Below are 19,789 nucleotides of genomic sequence, written 5' to 3' on the forward strand. Positions count from 1 at the left end.
GAGCCTCCTCGGGAGAAGAGAAGGCAGCCCTGCTGTGTGCGGGTGCATTCACTGCTTTGGCAGAGCCGAGTGCGCCTCCAGTACGGCAGAGCTCCAGCTCTGCTCAGAGGCCCGATCTGGCAGAGTTGCTGGCGTGAGGCTGCTCTGCCCTGGGGGAGCCTTGCCCAGACTTGCCTCGCGGCTAGGCTTCCAGTCCAGAAAGGAGCGGGCTGCGCGAGACTGGGAGATGCTACTGGCGCCTTCCTGGCCTCAGCTCCACTCCTGCCTTGCCTTTGCACCTAGTCCCCAGGCGTTCTTGTGGAGGGCTTAGTTGCCGGTGGGTTGCACACTGCCAAGCGCTCCAGCTTGAGGGCTCTAGTAGAGGCAAAGTGAGGACAACTGGAAGTCTATTCTTACGGATGATTGACCGCCCAGACTCAGCACAGCACGGAGAGCACAAGGCTCACAGGGCCCCTGGCTGGGGTCTGCAGCCCCACACACGCGGAGCCTGACTCGGTGAGCGCCCAGAAGGTGCCTGACAGACGTCATTTCCCTAGTGCTCTCCTCCCCAGCAGAGACGTGTGCAGGTGGTTGGGGCCTGCCCCTGCGTGTCTGGGCTCCCGTCCACAGCCCCAGCTCAGGGAAGCAGCTCCTCAGCCAAGACCTTTGGGAGGCGCAGGGGGCCCCGCCTGGAAGCCTAGTTTACAGCATGTGGGAAGCGAGCCTCCTCGGGAGAAGAGGAGGCAGCACAGCTTCGTGAGGCTGTAATCACTGCTTGGGCGGAGCCGAGTGCGCCTCCATTACGGCAGAGCTCCAGCTCTGCTCAGAGGCCCGATCTGGCAGACTTGCTGGCGTGAGGCTGCTCTGCCCTGGGCGAGCCTTGCCCAGACTTGCCTCGTGGCTAGGATTCCAGTCCCGGAAAGAGCGGGCTGCGCGAGACTGGGAGATGCTACTGGCGCCTTCCTGGCCTCAGCTCCACTCCTGCCTTGCCTTTGCACCTAGTCCCCAGGCGTTCTTGTGGAGGGCTTAGTTGCCGGTGGGTTGCACACTGCCAAGCGCTCCAGCAGTGAGGGCTCTATTAGAGGCAATGGGAGGGCAACTGCAAGTCTCCTCCAGCGGTTGCTTGACCGCCCAGACTCAGCACAGCATGGAGAGCACATGGCTCACAGGACCCCTGGCTGGGGTCTGCAGCCCCACACACCGGAGGCGAACTCCGGGAGCGCCCAGAAGGTGCCTGACAGACGTCATTTCCCTAGTGCTCTCCTCCCCAGCAGAGACGTGTTTGGGTGGTTGGGGCCTGCCCCTGCGTGTCTGGGCTCCCTACCACAGCCCCAGCTCAGGGAAGCAGCTCCTCAGCTAAGACCTGTAGGAGGGGCGGGTCGCCCCCGCCTGGAAGCCTAGTGCACAGCATGCGGGAAGCCAGCCTCCTCGGGAGAAGAGGAGGCAGCACAGCTTCGTGAGGCTGTAATCACTGCTTGGGCAGAGCCGAGTGGGCCTCCAGTTCGGCAGAGCTCCAGCTCTGCTCAGAGGCCCGATCTGGCAGAGTCGCTGGCGTGAGGCTGCTCTGCCTTGGGCGAGCCTTGCCCAGACTTGCCTCGCGGCTCGGCTTCCAGTCCAGGAAGGAGCGGGCTGCGCGAGACTGGGAGATGCTACTGGCACCTTCCTGGCCTCAGCTCCACTCCTGCCTTGCCTTTGCACCTAGTCCTCAGGCGTTCTTGTGGAGGGCTTAGTTGCCGGTGGGTTGCACACTGCCAAGCGCTCCAGCAGTGAGGGCTCTATTAGAGGCAATGGGAGGGCAACTGCAGGGCTCCTCCAGCGGTTGCTTGACCGCCCAGACTCAGCACAGCACGGAGAGCACAAGGCTCACAGGGCCTCTGGCTGTGGTCTGCAGCCCCACACACGCTGAGGCTGACTCGGTGAGCGCCCAGAAGGTGCCTGACAGACGTCATTTCCCTAGTGCTCTCCTCCCCAGCAGAGACGTGTGCAGGTGGTTGGGGCCTGCCCCTGCGTGTCTGGGCTCCCGTCCACAGCCCCAGCTCAGGGAAGCATCTCCTCAGCCAAGACCTGTAGGAGGCGCGGGGCGCCCCCGCCTGGAAACCTAGTTTACAGCATGTGGGAAGCGAGCCTCCTCGGGAGAAGAGAAGGCAGCCCTGCTGTGTGCGGGTGCATTCACTGCTTTGGCAGAGCCGAGTGCGCCTCCAGTACGGCAGAGCTCCAGCTCTGCTCAGAGGCCCGATCTGGCAGAGTTGCTGGCGTGAGGCTGCTCTGCCCTGGGGGAGCCTTGCCCAGACTTGCCTCGCGGCTAGGCTTCCAGTCCAGAAAGGAGCGGGCTGCGCGAGACTGGGAGATGCTACTGGCGCCTTCCTGGCCTCAGCTCCACTCCTGCCTTGCCTTTGCACCTAGTCCCCAGGCGTTCTTGTGGAGGGCTTAGTTGCCGGTGGGTTGCACACTGCCAAGCACTCCAGCTTGAGGGCTCTAGTAGAGGCAAAGTGAGGACAACTGGAAGTCTATTCTTACGGATGATTGACCGCCCAGACTCAGCACAGCACGGAGAGCACAAGGCTCACAGGGCCCCTGGCTGGGGTCTGCAGCCCCACACACGCGGAGCCTGACTCGGTGAGCGCCCAGAAGGTGCCTGACAGACGTCATTTCCCTAGTGCTCTCCTCCCCAGCAGAGACGTGTGCAGGTGGTTGGGGCCTGCCCCTGCGTGTCTGGGCTCCCGTCCACAGCCCCAGCTCAGGGAAGCAGCTCCTCAGCCAAGACCTTTGGGAGGCGCAGGGGGCCCCGCCTGGAAGCCTAGTTTACAGCATGTGGGAAGCGAGCCTCCTCGGGAGAAGAGGAGGCAGCACAGCTTCGTGAGGCTGTAATCACTGCTTGGGCGGAGCCGAGTGCGCCTCCATTACGGCAGAGCTCCAGCTCTGCTCAGAGGCCCGATCTGGCAGACTTGCTGGCGTGAGGCTGCTCTGCCCTGGGCGAGCCTTGCCCAGACTTGCCTCGTGGCTAGGATTCCAGTCCCGGAAAGAGCGGGCTGCGCGAGACTGGGAGATGCTACTGGCGCCTTCCTGGCCTCAGCTCCACTCCTGCCTTGCCTTTGCACCTAGTCCCCAGGCGTTCTTGTGGAGGGCTTAGTTGCCGGTGGGTTGCACACTGCCAAGCGCTCCAGCAGTGAGGGCTCTATTAGAGGCAATGGGAGGGCAACTGCAAGTCTCCTCCAGCGGTTGCTTGACCGCCCAGACTCAGCACAGCATGGAGAGCACATGGCTCACAGGACCCCTGGCTGGGGTCTGCAGCCCCACACACCGGAGGCGAACTCCGGGAGCGCCCAGAAGGTGCCTGACAGACGTCATTTCCCTAGTGCTCTCCTCCCCAGCAGAGACGTGTTTGGGTGGTTGGGGCCTGCCCCTGCGTGTCTGGGCTCCCTACCACAGCCCCAGCTCAGGGAAGCAGCTCCTCAGCTAAGACCTGTAGGAGGGGCGGGTCGCCCCCGCCTGGAAGCCTAGTGCACAGCATGCGGGAAGCCAGCCTCCTCGGGAGAAGAGGAGGCAGCACAGCTTCGTGAGGCTGTAATCACTGCTTGGGCAGAGCCGAGTGGGCCTCCAGTTCGGCAGAGCTCCAACTCTGCTCAGAGGCCCGATCTGGCACAGCGCTTGCGTGAGGCTGCTCTGCACTGGGCGAGCCTTGCCCAGACTTGCCTCGCGGCTAGGCTTCCAGTCCAGAAAGGAGTGGGCTGCGCGAGACTGGGAGATGCTACTGGCGCCTTCCTGGCCTCAGCTCCACTCCTGCCTTGCGTTTGCACCTAGTCCCCAGGCGTTCTTGTGGAGGGCTTCGTTGCCGGTGGGTTGCACACTGCCAAGCACTCCAGCAGTGAGGGCTCTATTAGAGGCCAAGGGAGGGCAACTGCAAGTCTCCTCTTGCGGTTGTTTGACCGCCCAGATTCAGCACAGCTCGGAGAGCAAAAGGCTCAAAGGGCCCCTAGCTGGGGTCTGCAGCCCCACACACCGGAGGCGAACTCCGTGAGCGACCAGAAGTTGCCTGGAAGACCTCATTTCCCTAGTGATCTCCTGCCAGCAGAGACGTGTGCAGGTGGTTGGGGCCTGCCCCTGCGTGTCTGAGTTCCTGTCCACAGCCCCAGCTGAGGGAAGCAGCTTCTGAGCCAAGACCTGTGGAAGACGCGGGGTACCCGCCTGGAAGCCTAGTTTACAGCATGCGGGAAGCGAGCCTCCTCGGGAGAAGAGGAGGCAGCCCTGCTGCGTGCGGCTGCATTCACTGCTTTGGCGGAGCCGAGTGTGCCTCCAGTACTGCAGAGCTCCAACCCTGCTGAGAGGCCCGATCTGGAAGAGTTGCTGGCGTGAGGCTGCTCCGCCCTGGGCGAGACTTGCCCAGACTTGCCTCGCACATAGGCTTCCATTCCAGGATGGAGCAGGCTGCGCGAGACTGGGAGATGCTACTGGCGCCTTCCTGGCCTCAGCTCCACTCCTGCCTTGCCTTTGCATCTAGTCCCCAGGCGTTCTTGTGGAAGGCTTAGTTGCCGGTGTGTTGCACACTGCCAAGCGCTCCAGCAGTGAGGGCTCTATTAGAGGCCAAGGGAGGGCAACTGCAAGTCTCCTCTTGCGGTTGCTTGACCGCCCACACTCAGCACAGCAGGAGCGGACAAGGCTCACAGGGCCCCTGGCTGGGGTCTGCAGCCCCACAGACCGGGGGCGAACTCCGGGAGCGCCCAGAAGGTGCCTGACAGACGTCATTTCCCTAGTGCTCTCCTCCCCAAAAGAGAAGTGTGCAGGTTGCTGGGGCCTGTCCCTGCGTGTCTGGGCTCCCTACCACAGCCCCAGCTCAGGGAAGCAGCTCCTCAGCTAAGACCTGTAGGAGGCGCGGGGCGCCCCCGCCTGGAAGCCTAGTGCACAGCATGCGGGAAGCGAGCCTCCTCGGGAGAAGAGGAGGCAGCACAGTTCCGTGAGGCTGTAATCACTGCTTGGGCGGAGCCGAGTGCGCCTCCATTACGGCAGAGCTCCAGCTCTGCTCAGAGGCCCGATCTGGCAGACTTGCTGGCCTGAGGTTGCTCTGCACTGGGCGAGCCTTGCCCAGAATTGCCTCGCACATAGGCTTCCATTCCAGGAAGGAGCAGGCTGCGCGAGACTGGGAGATGCTACTGGCGCCTTCCTGGCCTCAGCTCCACTCCTGCCTTGCCTTTGCACCTATTCCCTAGGCGTTCTTGAGGAGGGCTTAGTTGCCGGTGGGTTGCACACTGCCAAGCGCTCCAGCAGTGAGGGCTCTATTAGAGGCAATGGGAGGGCAACTGCAAGTCTCCTCCAGCGGTTGCTTGACCGCCCAGACTCAGCACAGCACGGAGAGCACAAGGCTCACAGGGCCTCTGGCTGGGGTCTGCAGCCCCACACACCAGAGGCGAACTCCGTGAGCGCCCAGAAGGTGCCTGACAGACGTCATTTCCCTAGTGCTCTCCTCCCCAGCAGAGATGTGTTTGGGTGGTTGGGGCCTGCCCCTGCTTGTTTGGGCTCCCGTACACAGCCCCAGCTCAGGAAAGCAGCTCCTGAGTCAAGACCTGTGCGAGGCGCGGGTGGCCCCGCCTGGAAGCCTAGTATACAGCATGCGGGAAGCGAGCCTCCTCGGGAGAAGAGAAGGCAGCCCTGCTGCGTGCGGCTGCATTCACTACTTTGGCGGAGTGCAGTGCGCCTCCAGTACGGCAGAGCTCCAGCTCTGCTCAGAGGCCCGATCTGGCATACTTGCTGGCGTGAGGCTGCACTGCCCTGGGCGAGAATTGCCCAGACTTGCCTCGCACATAGGCTTCCAGTCTAGGAAGGAGCAGGCTGCGCGAGACTGGGAGATGCTACTGGCGCCTTCCTGGCCTCAGCTCCACTCCTGCCTTGCCTTTGCAACTAGACCCCAGGCGTTCTTGTGGAGGGCTTAGTTGCCGGTGGGTTGCACACTGCCAAGCGCTCCAGCAGTGAGGGCTCTATTAGAGGCCAAGGGAGGGCAACTGCAAGTCTCCTCTTGCGGTTGCTTGACCGCCCAGACTCAGCACAGCACGGAGAGCACAAGGCTCACAGGGCCCCTAGCTGGGGTCTGCAGCCCCACACACCGGAGGCGAACTCCGTGAGCGCCCAGAAAGTGCCTGACAGACCTCATTTCCCTAGTGATCTCCTGCCAGCAGAGACGTGTGCAGGTGGTTGGGGCCTGCCCCTGCGTGTCTGGGTTCCTGTCCACAGCCCCAGCTGAGGGAAGCAGCTTCTGAGCCAAAACCTGTGGGAGACGCGGGGTACCCGCCTGGAAGCCTAGTTTACAGCATGCGGGAAGCGAGCCTCCTCGGGAGAAGAGGAGGCAGCCCTGCTGCGTGCGGCTGCATTCACTGCTTTGGCGGAGCCGAGTGCGCCTCCAGTACGGCAGAGCTCCAGCTCTGCTCAGAGGCCCGATCTGGCAGACTTGCTGGCGTGAGGCTGCACTTCCCTGGGCGAGACTTGCCCAGACTTGCCTCTCACATAGGCTTCCAGTCTAGGAAGGAGCAGGCTGCGCGAGACTGGGAGATGCTACTGGCGCCTTCCTGGCCTCAGCTCCTCTCCTGCCTTGCCTTTGCAACTAGACCCCAGGCGTTCTTGTGGAGGGCTTAGTTGCCGGTGGGTTGCACACTGCCAAGCGCTCCAGCAGTGAGGGCTTTATTAGAGGCAATGGTAGGGCAGCTGAAGGCCTCCTCCAACGGTTGCCAGACCGCCCACACTCAGCACAGCAGGAGCGCACAAGGCTCTCAGGGCCCCTGGCTGGGGTCTGCAGCCCCACACACCGGAGGCGAACTCCGGGAGCGCCCAGAAGGTGCCTGACAGACGTCATTTCCCTAGTGCTCTCCTCCCCAGCCGAGACGTGTGCAGGTGGTTGGGGCCTGCCCCTGCGTGTCTGGGCTCCCGGCCACAGCCCCAGATCAGGGAAGCAGCTCCTCAGCCAAGACCTGTAGGAGGCGCGGGGCGTCCCCGCTTGGAAGCCTAGTGCACAGCATGAGGGAAGCGAGCCTCCTTGGGAGAAGAGGAGGCAGCCCAGATGCGTGGGGCTGCAATCACTGCTTGGGCGGAGCCGAGTGCGCCTCCAGTACGGCAGAGCTCCAGCTCTGCTCAGAGGCCCGATCTGGCAGAGTGCTGGCGTGAGGCTGCTCTGCCATGGGCGAGCCTTGCCCAGACTTGCCTCGCGGCTAGGCTTCCAGTCCAGGAAGGAGCGGGCTGCGCGAGACTGGGAGATGCTACTGGCGCCTTCCTGGCCTCAGCTCCACTCCTGCCTTGCCTTTGCACCTAGTCCCCAGGCGTTCTTGTGGAGGGCTTAGTTGCCGATGGGTTGCAAACTGCCAAGCGCTCCAGCTTGAGGGCTCTAGTAGAGGCAAAGTGAGGGCAACTGGAAGTCTATTCTTACGGTTGCTTGACCGCCCAGACTCAGCACAGCACGGAGAGCACAAGGCTCACAGGGCCCCTGGCTGGGGTCTGCAGCCCCACACACGCGGAGGCTGACTCGGTGAGCGCCCAGAAGGTGCCTGACAGACGTCATTTCCCTAGTGCTCTCCTCCCCAGCAGAGACGTGTGCAGGTGGTTGGGGCCTGCCCCTGCGTGTCTGGGCTCCCGTCCACAGCCCCAGCTCAGGGAAGCAGCTCCTGAGCCAAGACCTGTGGGAGGCGCAGGGGGCCCCGCCTGGAAGCCTAGTTTACAGCATGCGGGAAGCGAGCCTCTTCGGGAGAAGAGAAGGCAGCCCTGCTGTGTGCGGCTGCATTCACTGCTTTGGCGAAGCTGAGTGCGCCTCCAGTACGGCAGAGCTCCAGCTCTGCTCAGAGGCCCGATCTGGCAGAGTCGCTGGCGTGAGGCTGCTCTGCCCTGGGCGAGCCTTGCCCAGACTTGCCTCGCGGCTAGGCTTCCAGTCCAGGAAGGAGCGGGCTGCGCGAGACTGGGAGATGCTACTGGCGCCTTCCTGGCCTCAGCTCCACTCCTGCCTTGCCTTTGCACCTAGTCCTCAGGCGTTCTTGTGGAGGGCTTAGTTGCCGGTGGGTTGCACACTGCGAAGCGCTCCAGCAGTGAGGGCTCTATTAGAGGCAATGGGAGGGCAACTGCAGGGCTCCTCCAGCGGTTGCTTGACCGCCCAGACTCAGCACAGCACGGAGAGCACAAGGCTCACAGGGCCTCTGGCTATGGTCTGCAGCCCCACACACGCTGAGGCTGACTCGGTGAGCGCCCAGAAGGTGCCTGACAGACGTATTTCCCTAGTGCTCTCCTCCCCAGCAGAGACGTGTGCAGGTGGTTGGGGCCTGCCCCTGCGTGTCTGGGCTCCCGTCCACAGCCCCAGCTCAGGGAAGCAGCTCCTCAGCCAAGACCTGTGGGAGGCGCAGGGGGCCCCTCCTGGAAGCCTAGTTTACAGCATGCGGGAAGCGAGCCTCTTCGGGAGAAGAGAAGGCAGCCCTGCTGTGTGCGGCTGCATTCACTGCTTTGGCGTAGCTGAGTGCGCCTCCAGTACGGCAGAGCTCCAGCTCTGCTCAGAGGCCCGATCTGGCAGAGTCGCTGGCGTGAGGCTGCTCTGCCTTGGGCGAGCCTTGCCCAGACTTGCCTCGCGGCTCGGCTTCCAGTCCAGGAAGGAGCGGGCTGCGCGAGACTGGGAGATGCTACTGGCACCTTCCTGGCCTCAGCTCCACTCCTGCCTTGCCTTTGCACCTAGTCCTCAGGCGTTCTTGTGGAGGGCTTAGTTGCCGGTGGGTTGCACACTGCCAAGCGCTCCAGCAGTGAGGGCTCTATTAGAGGCAATGGGAGGGCAACTGCAGGGCTCCTCCAGCGGTTGCTTGACCGCCCAGACTCAGCACAGCACGGAGAGCACAAGGCTCACAGGGCCTCTGGCTGTGGTCTGCAGCCCCACACACGCTGAGGCTGACTCGGTGAGCGCCCAGAAGGTGCCTGACAGACGTCATTTCCCTAGTGCTCTCCTCCCCAGCAGAGACGTGTGCAGGTGGTTGGGGCCTGCCCCTGCGTGTCTGGGCTCCCGTCCATAGCTCCAGCTCAGGGAAGCAGCTCCTGAGCCAAGACCTGTGGGAGGCGCAGGGGGCCCCGCCTGGAAGCCTAGTTTACAGCATGCGGGAAGCGAGCCTCTTCGGGAGAAGAGAAGGCAGCCCTGCTGTGTGCGGCTGCATTCACTGCTTTGGCGGAGCTGAGTGCGCCTCCAGTACGGCAGAGCTCCAGCTCTGCTCAGAGGCCCGATCTGGCAGAGTCGCTGGCGTGAGGCTGCTCTGCCCTGGGCGAGCCTTGCCCAGACTTGCCTCGCGGCTAGGCTTCCAGTCCAGGAAGGAGCGGGCTGCGCGAGACTGGGAGATGCTACTGGCGCCTTCCTGGCCTCAGCTCCACTCCTGCCTTGCCTTTGCACCTAGTCCTCAGGCGTTCTTGTGGAGGGCTTAGTTGCCGGTGGGTTGCACACTGCCAAGCGCTCCAGCAGTGAGGGCTCTATTAGAGGCAATGGGAGGGCAACTGCAGGGCTCCTCCAGCGGTTGCTTGACCGCCCAGACTCAGCACAGCACGGAGAGCACAAGGCTCACAGGGCCTCTGGCTGTGGTCTGCAGCCCCACACACGCTGAGCCTGACTCGGTGAGCGCCCAGAAGGTGCCTGACAGACGTATTTCCCTAGTGCTCTCCTCCCCAGCAGAGACGTGTGCAGGTGGTTGGGGCCTGCCCCTGCGTGTCTGGGCTCCCGTCCACAGCCCCAGCTCAGGGAAGCAGCTCCTCAGCCAAGACCTGTAGGAGGCGCGGGGCGCCCCCGCCTGGAAGGCTAGTGCACAGCATGAGGGAAGCGAGCCTCCTTGGGAGAAGAGGAGGCAGCCCAGATGCGTGGGGCTGCAATCACTGCTTGGGCGGAGCCGAGTGCGCCTCCAGTACGGCAGAGCTCCAGCTCTGCTCAGAGGCCCGATCTGGCAGAGTGCTGGCGTGAGGCTGCTCTGCCCTGGGCGAGCCTTGCCCAGACTTGCCTCGCGGCTATGCTTCCAGTCCAGAAAGGAGCGGGCTGCGCGAGACTGGGAGATGCTACTGGCGCCTTCCTGGCCTCAGCTCCACTCCTGCCTTGCCTTTGCACCTAGTCCCCAGGCGTTCTTGTGGAGGGCTTAGTTGCCGGTGGGTTGCACACTGCCAAGCGCTCCAGCTTGAGGGCTCTATTAGAGGCAAAGTGGGGACAACTGGAAGTCTATTCTTACGGATGCTTGACCGCCCAGACTCAGCACAGCACGGAGAGCACAAGGCTCACAGGGCCCCTGGCTGGGGTCTGCAGCCCCACACACGCGGAGGCTGACTCGGTGAGCGCCCAGAAGGTGCCTGACAGACGTCATTTCCCTAGTGCTCTCCTCCCCAGCAGAGACGTGTGCAGGTGGTTGGGGCCTGCCCCTGCGTGTCTGGGCTCCCGTCCACAGCCCCAGCTCAGGGAAGCAGCTCCTGAGCCAAGACCTGTGGGAGGCGCAGGGGGCCCCGCCTGGAAGCCTAGTTTACAGCATGCGGGAAGCGAGCCTCTTCGGGAGAAGAGAAGGCAGCCCTGCTGTGTGCGGCTGCATTCACTGCTTTGGCGGAGCTGAGTGCGCCTCCAGTACGGCAGAGCTCCAGCTCTGCTCAGAGGCCCGATCTGGCAGAGTCGCTGGCGTGAGGCTGCTCTGCCCTGGGCGAGCCTTGCCCAGAATTGCCTCGCGGCTATGCTTCCAGTCCAGAAAGGAGCGGTCTGCGCGAGACTGGGAGATGCTACTGGCGCCTTCCTGGCCTCAGCTCCACTCCTGCCTTGCCTTTGCACCTAGTCCCCAGGCGTTCTTGTGCAGGGCTTAGTTGCCGGTGGGTTGCACACTGCCAAGCGCTCCAGCTTGAGGGCTCTAGTAGAGGCAAAGTGAGGGCAACTGAAAGTCTATTCTGACGGTTGCTTGACCGCCCAGACTCAGCACAGCACGGAGAGCACAAGGCTCACACGGCCTCTGCCTGTGGTCTGCAGCCCCACACACGCTGAGGCTGACTCGGTGAGCGCCCAGAAGGTGCCTGACAGACGTCATTTCCCTAGTGCTCTCCTCCCCAGCAGAGACGTGTGCAGGTGGTTTGGGCCTGCCCCTGCGTGTCTGGGCTCCCGTCCACAGCCCCAGCTCAGGGAAGCAGGTCCTGAGCCAAGACCTGTGGGAGGCGCAGGGGGCCCCGCCTGGAAGCCTAGTTTACAGCATGTGGGAAGCGAGCCTCCTCGGGAGAAGAGAAGGCAGCCCTGCTGTGTGCGGCTGCATTCACTGCTTTGGCGGAGCCGAGTGCGCCTCCAGTACGGCAGAGCTCCAGCTCTGCTCAGAGGCCCGATCTGGCAGAGTTGCTGGCGTGAGGCTGCTCTGCCCTGGGGGAGCCTTGCCCAGACTTGCCTCGCGGCTAGGCTTCCAGTCCAGAAAGGAGCGGGCTGCGCGAGACTGGGAGATGCTACTGGCGCCTTCCTGGCCTCAGCTCCACTCCTGCCTTGCCTTTGCACCTAGTCCCCAGGCGTTCTTGTGGAGGGCTTAGTTGCCGGTGGGTTGCACACTGCCAAGCGCTCCAGCTTGAGGGCTCTAGTAGAGGCAAAGTGAGGGCAACTGAAAGTCTATTCTTACGGTTGCTTGACCGCCCAGACTCAGCACAGCACGGAGAGCACAAGGCTCACAGGGCCTCTGGCTGTGGTCTGCAGCCCCACACACGCTGAGGCTGACTCGGTGAGCGCCCAGAAGGTGCCTGACAGACGTCATTTCCCTAGTGCTCTCCTCCCCAGCAGAGACGTGTGCAGGTGGTTGGGGCCTGCCCCTGCGTGTCTGGGCTCCCGTCCACAGCCCCAGCTCAGGTAAGCAGCTCCTCAGCCAAGACCTGTAGGAGGCGCGAGGCGCCCCCGCCTGGAAGCGTAGTGCACAACATGAGGGAAGCGAGCCTCCTTGGGAGAAGAGGAGGCAGCCCAGATGCGTGGGGCTGCAATCACTGCTTGGGCGGAGCCGAGTGCGCCTCCAGTACGGCAGAGCTCCAGCTCTGCTCAGAGGCCCGATCTGGCAGAGTGCTGGCGTGAGGCTGCTCTGCCCTGGGCGAGCCTTGCCCAGACTTGCCTCGCGGCTAGGTTTCCAGTCCAGAAAGGAGCGGGATGCGCGAGACTGGGAGATGCTACTGGCGCCTTCCTGGCCTCAGCTCCACTCCTGCCTTGCCTTTGCACCTAGTCCCCAGGCGTTCTTGTGGAGGGCTTAGTTGCCGATGGGTTGCAAACTGCCAAGCGCTCCAGCTTGAGGGCTCTAGTAGAGGCAAAGTGAGGGCAACTGGAAGTCTATTCTTACGGTTGCTTGACCGCCCAGACTCAGCACAGCACGGAGAGCACAAGGCTCACAGGGCCCCTGGCTGGGGTCTGCAGCCCCACACACGCGGAGGCTGACTCGGTGAGCGCCCAGAAGGTGCCTGACAGACGTCATTTCCCTAGTGCTCTCCTCCCCAGCAGAGACGTGTGCAGGTGGTTGGGGCCTGCCCCTGCGTGTCTGGGCTCCCGTCCACAGCCCCAGCTCAGGGAAGCAGCTCCTGAGCCAAGACCTGTGGGAGGCGCAGGGGGCCCCGCCTGGAAGCCTAGTTTACAGCATGCGGGAAGCGAGCCTCTTCGGGAGAAGAGAAGGCAGCCCTGCTGTGTGCGGCTGCATTCACTGCTTTGGCGAAGCTGAGTGCGCCTCCAGTACGGCAGAGCTCCAGCTCTGCTCAGAGGCCCGATCTGGCAGAGTCGCTGGCGTGAGGCTGCTCTGCCCTGGGCGAGCCTTGCCCAGACTTGCCTCGCGGCTAGGCTTCCAGTCCAGGAAGGAGCGGGCTGCGCGAGACTGGGAGATGCTACTGGCGCCTTCCTGGCCTCAGCTCCACTCCTGCCTTGCCTTTGCACCTAGTCCTCAGGCGTTCTTGTGGAGGGCTTAGTTGCCGGTGGGTTGCACACTGCGAAGCGCTCCAGCAGTGAGGGCTCTATTAGAGGCAATGGGAGGGCAACTGCAGGGCTCCTCCAGCGGTTGCTTGACCGCCCAGACTCAGCACAGCACGGAGAGCACAAGGCTCACAGGGCCTCTGGCTATGGTCTGCAGCCCCACACACGCTGAGGCTGACTCGGTGAGCGCCCAGAAGGTGCCTGACAGACGTATTTCCCTAGTGCTCTCCTCCCCAGCAGAGACGTGTGCAGGTGGTTGGGGCCTGCCCCTGCGTGTCTGGGCTCCCGTCCACAGCCCCAGCTCAGGGAAGCAGCTCCTCAGCCAAGACCTGTGGGAGGCGCAGGGGGCCCCTCCTGGAAGCCTAGTTTACAGCATGCGGGAAGCGAGCCTCTTCGGGAGAAGAGAAGGCAGCCCTGCTGTGTGCGGCTGCATTCACTGCTTTGGCGTAGCTGAGTGCGCCTCCAGTACGGCAGAGCTCCAGCTCTGCTCAGAGGCCCGATCTGGCAGAGTCGCTGGCGTGAGGCTGCTCTGCCTTGGGCGAGCCTTGCCCAGACTTGCCTCGCGGCTCGGCTTCCAGTCCAGGAAGGAGCGGGCTGCGCGAGACTGGGAGATGCTACTGGCACCTTCCTGGCCTCAGCTCCACTCCTGCCTTGCCTTTGCACCTAGTCCTCAGGCGTTCTTGTGGAGGGCTTAGTTGCCGGTGGGTTGCACACTGCCAAGCGCTCCAGCAGTGAGGGCTCTATTAGAGGCAATGGGAGGGCAACTGCAGGGCTCCTCCAGCGGTTGCTTGACCGCCCAGACTCAGCACAGCACGGAGAGCACAAGGCTCACAGGGCCTCTGGCTGTGGTCTGCAGCCCCACACACGCTGAGGCTGACTCGGTGAGCGCCCAGAAGGTGCCTGACAGACGTCATTTCCCTAGTGCTCTCCTCCCCAGCAGAGACGTGTGCAGGTGGTTGGGGCCTGCCCCTGCGTGTCTGGGCTCCCGTCCATAGCTCCAGCTCAGGGAAGCAGCTCCTGAGCCAAGACCTGTGGGAGGCGCAGGGGGCCCCGCCTGGAAGCCTAGTTTACAGCATGCGGGAAGCGAGCCTCTTCGGGAGAAGAGAAGGCAGCCCTGCTGTGTGCGGCTGCATTCACTGCTTTGGCGGAGCTGAGTGCGCCTCCAGTACGGCAGAGCTCCAGCTCTGCTCAGAGGCCCGATCTGGCAGAGTCGCTGGCGTGAGGCTGCTCTGCCCTGGGCGAGCCTTGCCCAGACTTGCCTCGCGGCTAGGCTTCCAGTCCAGGAAGGAGCGGGCTGCGCGAGACTGGGAGATGCTACTGGCGCCTTCCTGGCCTCAGCTCCACTCCTGCCTTGCCTTTGCACCTAGTCCTCAGGCGTTCTTGTGGAGGGCTTAGTTGCCGGTGGGTTGCACACTGCCAAGCGCTCCAGCAGTGAGGGCTCTATTAGAGGCAATGGGAGGGCAACTGCAGGGCTCCTCCAGCGGTTGCTTGACCGCCCAGACTCAGCACAGCACGGAGAGCACAAGGCTCACAGGGCCTCTGGCTGTGGTCTGCAGCCCCACACACGCTGAGCCTGACTCGGTGAGCGCCCAGAAGGTGCCTGACAGACGTATTTCCCTAGTGCTCTCCTCCCCAGCAGAGACGTGTGCAGGTGGTTGGGGCCTGCCCCTGCGTGTCTGGGCTCCCGTCCACAGCCCCAGCTCAGGGAAGCAGCTCCTCAGCCAAGACCTGTAGGAGGCGCGGGGCGCCCCCGCCTGGAAGGCTAGTGCACAACATGAGGGAAGCGAGCCTCCTTGGGAGAAGAGGAGGCAGCCCAGATGCGTGGGGCTGCAATCACTGCTTGGGCGGAGCCGAGTGCGCCTCCAGTACGGCAGAGCTCCAGCTCTGCTCAGAGGCCCGATCTGGCAGAGTGCTGGCGTGAGGCTGCTCTGCCCTGGGCGAGCCTTGCCCAGACTTGCCTCGCGGCTATGCTTCCAGTCCAGAAAGGAGCGGGCTGCGCGAGACTGGGAGATGCTACTGGCGCCTTCCTGGCCTCAGCTCCACTCCTGCCTTGCCTTTGCACCTAGTCCCCAGGCGTTCTTGTGGAGGGCTTAGTTGCCGGTGGGTTGCACACTGCCAAGCGCTCCAGCTTGAGGGCTCTATTAGAGGCAAAGTGAGGACAACTGGAAGTCTATTCTTACGGATGCTTGACCGCCCAGACTCAGCACAGCACGGAGAGCACAAGGCTCACAGGGCCCCTGGCTGGGGTCTGCAGCCCCACACACGCGGAGGCTGACTCGGTGAGCGCCCAGAAGGTGCCTGACAGACGTCATTTCCCTAGTGCTCTCCTCCCCAGCAGAGACGTGTGCAGGTGGTTGGGGCCTGCCCCTGCGTGTCTGGGCTCCCGTCCACAGCCCCAGCTCAGGGAAGCAGCTCCTGAGCCAAGACCTGTGGGAGGCGCAGGGGGCCCCGCCTGGAAGCCTAGTTTACAGCATGCGGGAAGCGAGCCTCTTCGGGAGAAGAGAAGGCAGCCCTGCTGTGTGCGGCTGCATTCACTGCTTTGGCGGAGCTGAGTGCGCCTCCAGTACGGCAGAGCTCCAGCTCTGCTCAGAGGCCCGATCTGGCAGAGTCGCTGGCGTGAGGCTGCTCTGCCCTGGGCGAGCCTTGCCCAGAATTGCCTCGCGGCTATGCTTCCAGTCCAGAAAGGAGCGGTCTGCGCGAGACTGGGAGATGCTACTGGCGCCTTCCTGGCCTCAGCTCCACTCCTGCCTTGCCTTTGCACCTAGTCCCCAGGCGTTCTTGTGCAGGGCTTAGTTGCCGGTGGGTTGCACACTGCCAAGCGCTCCAGCTTGAGGGCTCTAGTAGAGGCAAAGTGAGGGCAACTGAAAGTCTATTCTGACGGTTGCTTGACCGCCCAGACTCAGCACAGCACGGAGAGCACAAGGCTCACACGGCCTCTGCCTGTGGTCTGCAGCCCCACACACGCTGAGGCTGACTCGGTGAGCGCCCAGAAGGTGCCTGACAGACGTCATTTCCCTAGTGCTCTCCTCCCCAGCAGAGACGTGTGCAGGTGGTTTGGGCCTGCCCCTGCGTGTCTGGGCTCCCGTCCACAGCCCCAGCTCAGGGAAGCAGGTCCTGAGCCAAGACCTGTGGGAGGCGCAGGGGGCCCCGCCTGGAAGCCTAGTTTACAGCATGTGGGAAGCGAGCCTCCTCGGGAGAAGAGAAGGCAGCCCTGCTGTGTGCGGCTGCATTCACTGCTTTGGCGGAGCCGAGTGCGCCTCCAGTACGGCAGAGCTCCAGCTCTGCTCAGAGGCCCGATCTGGCAGAGTTGCTGGCGTGAGGCTGCTCTGCCCTGGGGGAGCCTTGCCCAGACTTGCCTCGCGGCTAGGCTTCCAGTCCAGAAAGGAGCGGGCTGCGCGAGACTGGGAGATGCTACTGGCGCCTTCCTGGCCTCAGCTCCACTCCTGCCTTGCCTTTGCACCTAGTCCCCAGGCGTTCTTGTGGAGGGCTTAGTTGCCGGTGGGTTGCACACTGCCAAGCGCTCCAGCTTGAGGGCTCTAGTAGAGGCAAAGTGAGGGCAACTGAAAGTCTATTCTTACGGTTGCTTGACCGCCCAGACTCAGCACAGCACGGAGAGCACAAGGCTCACAGGGCCTCTGGCTGTGGTCTGCAGCCCCACACACGCTGAGGCTGACTCGGTGAGCGCCCAGAAGGTGCCTGACAGACGTCATTTCCCTAGTGCTCTCCTCCCCAGCAGAGACGTGTGCAGGTGGTTGGGGCCTGCCCCTGCGTGTCTGGGCTCCCGTCCACAGCCCCAGCTCAGGTAAGCAGCTCCTCAGCCAAGACCTGTAGGAGGCGCGAGGCGCCCCCGCCTGGAAGCGTAGTGCACAACATGAGGGAAGCGAGCCTCCTTGGGAGAAGAGGAGGCAGCCCAGATGCGTGGGGCTGCAATCACTGCTTGGGCGGAGCCGAGTGCGCCTCCAGTACGGCAGAGCTCCAGCTCGGCTCAGAGGCCCGATCTGGCAGAGTGCTGGCGTGAGGCTGCTCTGCCCTGGGCGAGCCTTGCCCAGACTTGCCTCGCGGCTAGGTTTCCAGTCCAGAAAGGAGCGGGATGCGCGAGACTGGGAGATGCTACTGGCTCCTTCCTGGCCTCAGCTCCACTCCTGCCTTGCCTTTGCACCTAGTCCCCAGGCGTTCTTGTGAAGGGCTTAGTTGCCGGTGGGTTGCACACTGCCAAGCGCTCCAGCTTGAGGGCTCTAGTAGAGGCAAAGTGAGGGCAACTGAAAGTCTATTCTTACGGTTGCTTGACCGCCCAGACTCAGCACAGCACGGAGAGCACAAGGCTCACAGGGCCTCTGGCTGTGGTCTGCAGCCCCACACACGCTGAGGCTGACTCGGTGAGCGAACAGAAGGTGCCTGACAGACGTCTTTCCCTAGTGCTCTCCTCCCCAGCAGAGACGTGTGCAGGTTGTTTGGCCCTGTCCCTGCGTGTCTGGGCTCCCGTCCACAGCCCCAGCTCAGGGAAGCAGCTCCTCAGCCAAGACCTGTAGGAGGCGCGGGGCGCCCCCGCCTGGAAGCGTAGTGCACAGCATGAGGGAAGCGAGCCTCCTTGGGAGAAGAGGAGGCAGCCCAGATGCGTGGGGCTGCAATCACTGCTTGGGCGGAGCCGAGTGCGCCTCCAGTACGGCAGAGCTCCAGCTCTGCTCAGAGGCCCGATCTGGCAGAGTGCTGGCGTGAGGCTGCTCTGCCCTGGGCGAGCCTTGCCCAGACTTGCCTCGCGGCTATGCTTCCAGTCCAGAAAGGAGCGGGCTGCGCGAGACTGGGAGATGCTACTGGCGCCTTCCTGGCCTCAGCTCCACTCCTGCCTTGCCTTTGCACCTAGTCCCCAGGCGTTCTTGTGGAGGGCTTAGTTGCCGGTGGGTTGCACACTGCCAAGCGCTCCAGCTTGAGGGCTCTATTAGAGGCAAAGTGAGGAAAACTGGAAGTCTATTCTTACGGATGCTTGACCGCCCAGACTCAGCACAGCACGGAGAGCACAAGGCTCACAGGGCCCCTGGCTGGGGTCTGCAGCCCCACACACGCGGAGGCTGACTCGGTGAGCGCCCAGAAGGTGCCTGACAGACGTCATTTCCCTAGTGCTCTCCTCCCCAGCAGAGACGTGTGCAGGTGGTTGGGGCCTGCCCCTGCGTGTCTGGGCTCCCGTCCACAGCCCCAGCTCAGGGAAGCAGCTCCTGAGCCAAGACCTGTGGGAGGCGCAGGGGGCCCCGCCTGGAAGCCTAGTTTACAGCATGCGGGAAGCGAGCCTCTTCGGGAGAAGAGAAGGCAGCCCTGCTGTGTGCGGCTGCATTCACTGCTTTGGCGGAGCTGAGTGCGCCTCCAGTACGGCAGAGCTCCAGCTCTGCTCAGAGGCCCGATCTGGCAGAGTCGCTGGCGTGAGGCTGCTCTGCCTTGGGCGAGCCTTGCCCAGACTTGCCTGGCGGCTCGGCTTCCAGTCCAGGAAGGAGCGGGCTGCGCGAGACTAGGAGATGCTACTGGCACCTTCCTGGCCTCATCTCCACTCCTGCCTTGCCTTTGCACCTAGTCCTCAGGCGTTCTTGTGGAGGGCTTAGTTGCCGGTGGGTTGCACACTGCCAAGCGCTCCAGCAGTGAGGGCTCTATTAGAGGCAATGGGAGGGCAACTGCAGGGCTCCTCCAGCGGTTGCTTGACCGCCCAGACTCAGCACAGCACGGAGAGCACAAGGCTCACAGGGCCTCTGGCTGTGGTCTGCAGCCCCACACACGCTGAGGCTGACTCGGTGAGCGCCCAGAAGGTGCCTGACAGACGTCATTTCCCTAGTGCTCTCCTCCCCAGCAGAGACGTGTGCAGGTGGTTGGGGCCTGCCCCTGCGTGTCTGGGCTCCCGTCCACAGCCCCAGCTCAGGGAAGCAGCTCCTGAGCCAAGACCTGTGGGAGGCCCAGGAGGCCCCGCCTGGAAGCCTAGTTTACAGCATGCGGGAAGCGAGCCTCTTCGGGAGAAGAGAAGGCAGCCCTGCTGTGTGCGGCTGCATTCACTGCTTTGGCGGAGCTGAGTGCGCCTCCAGTACGGCAGAGCTCCAGCTCTGCTCAGAGGCCCGATCTGGCAGAGTCGCTGGCGTGAGGCTGCTCTGCCCTGGGCGAGCCTTGCCCAGACTTGCCTCGCGGCTAGGCTTCCAGTCCAGGAAGGAGCGGGCTGCGCGAGACTGGGAGATGCTACTGGCGCCTTCCTTGCCTCAGCTCCACTCCTGCCTTGCCTTTGCACCTAGTCCTCAGGCGTTCTTGTGGAGGGCTTAGTTGCCGGTGGGTTGCACACTGCCAAGCGCTCCAGCAGTGAGGGCTCTATTAGAGGCAATGGGAGGGCAACTGCAGGGCTCCTCCAGCGGTTGCTTGACCGCCCAGACTCAGCACAGCACGGAGAGCACAAGGCTCACAGGGCCTCTGGCTGTGGTCTGCAGCCCCACACACGCTGAGCCTGACTCGGTGAGCGCCCAGAAGGTGCCTGACAGACGTCATTTCCCTAGTGCTCTCCTCCCCAGCAGAGACGTGTGCAGGTGGTTGGGGCCTGCCCCTGCGTGTCTGGGCTCCCGTCCACAGCCCCAGCTCAGGGAAGCAGCTCCTCAGCCAAGACCTGTAGGAGGCGCGGGGCGCCCCCGCCTGGAAGCCTAGTGCACAGCATGAGGGAAGCGAGCCTCCTTGGGAGAAGAGGAGGCAGCCCAGATGCGTGGGGCTGCAATCACTGCTTGGGCGGAGCCGAGTGCGCCTCCAGTACGGCAGAGCTCCAGCTCTGCTCAGAGGCCCGATCTGGCAGAGTTGCTGGCGTGAGGCTGCTCTGCCATGGGCGAGCGTTGCCCAAACTTGCCTCGCGGCTAGGCTTCCAGTCCAGAAAGGAGCGGGCTGCGC

This window comes from Capricornis sumatraensis, chromosome 20, assembly GCF_032405125.1.
Source record: "Capricornis sumatraensis isolate serow.1 chromosome 20, serow.2, whole genome shotgun sequence".
Classification (NCBI taxonomy): domain Eukaryota; kingdom Metazoa; phylum Chordata; class Mammalia; order Artiodactyla; family Bovidae; genus Capricornis; species Capricornis sumatraensis.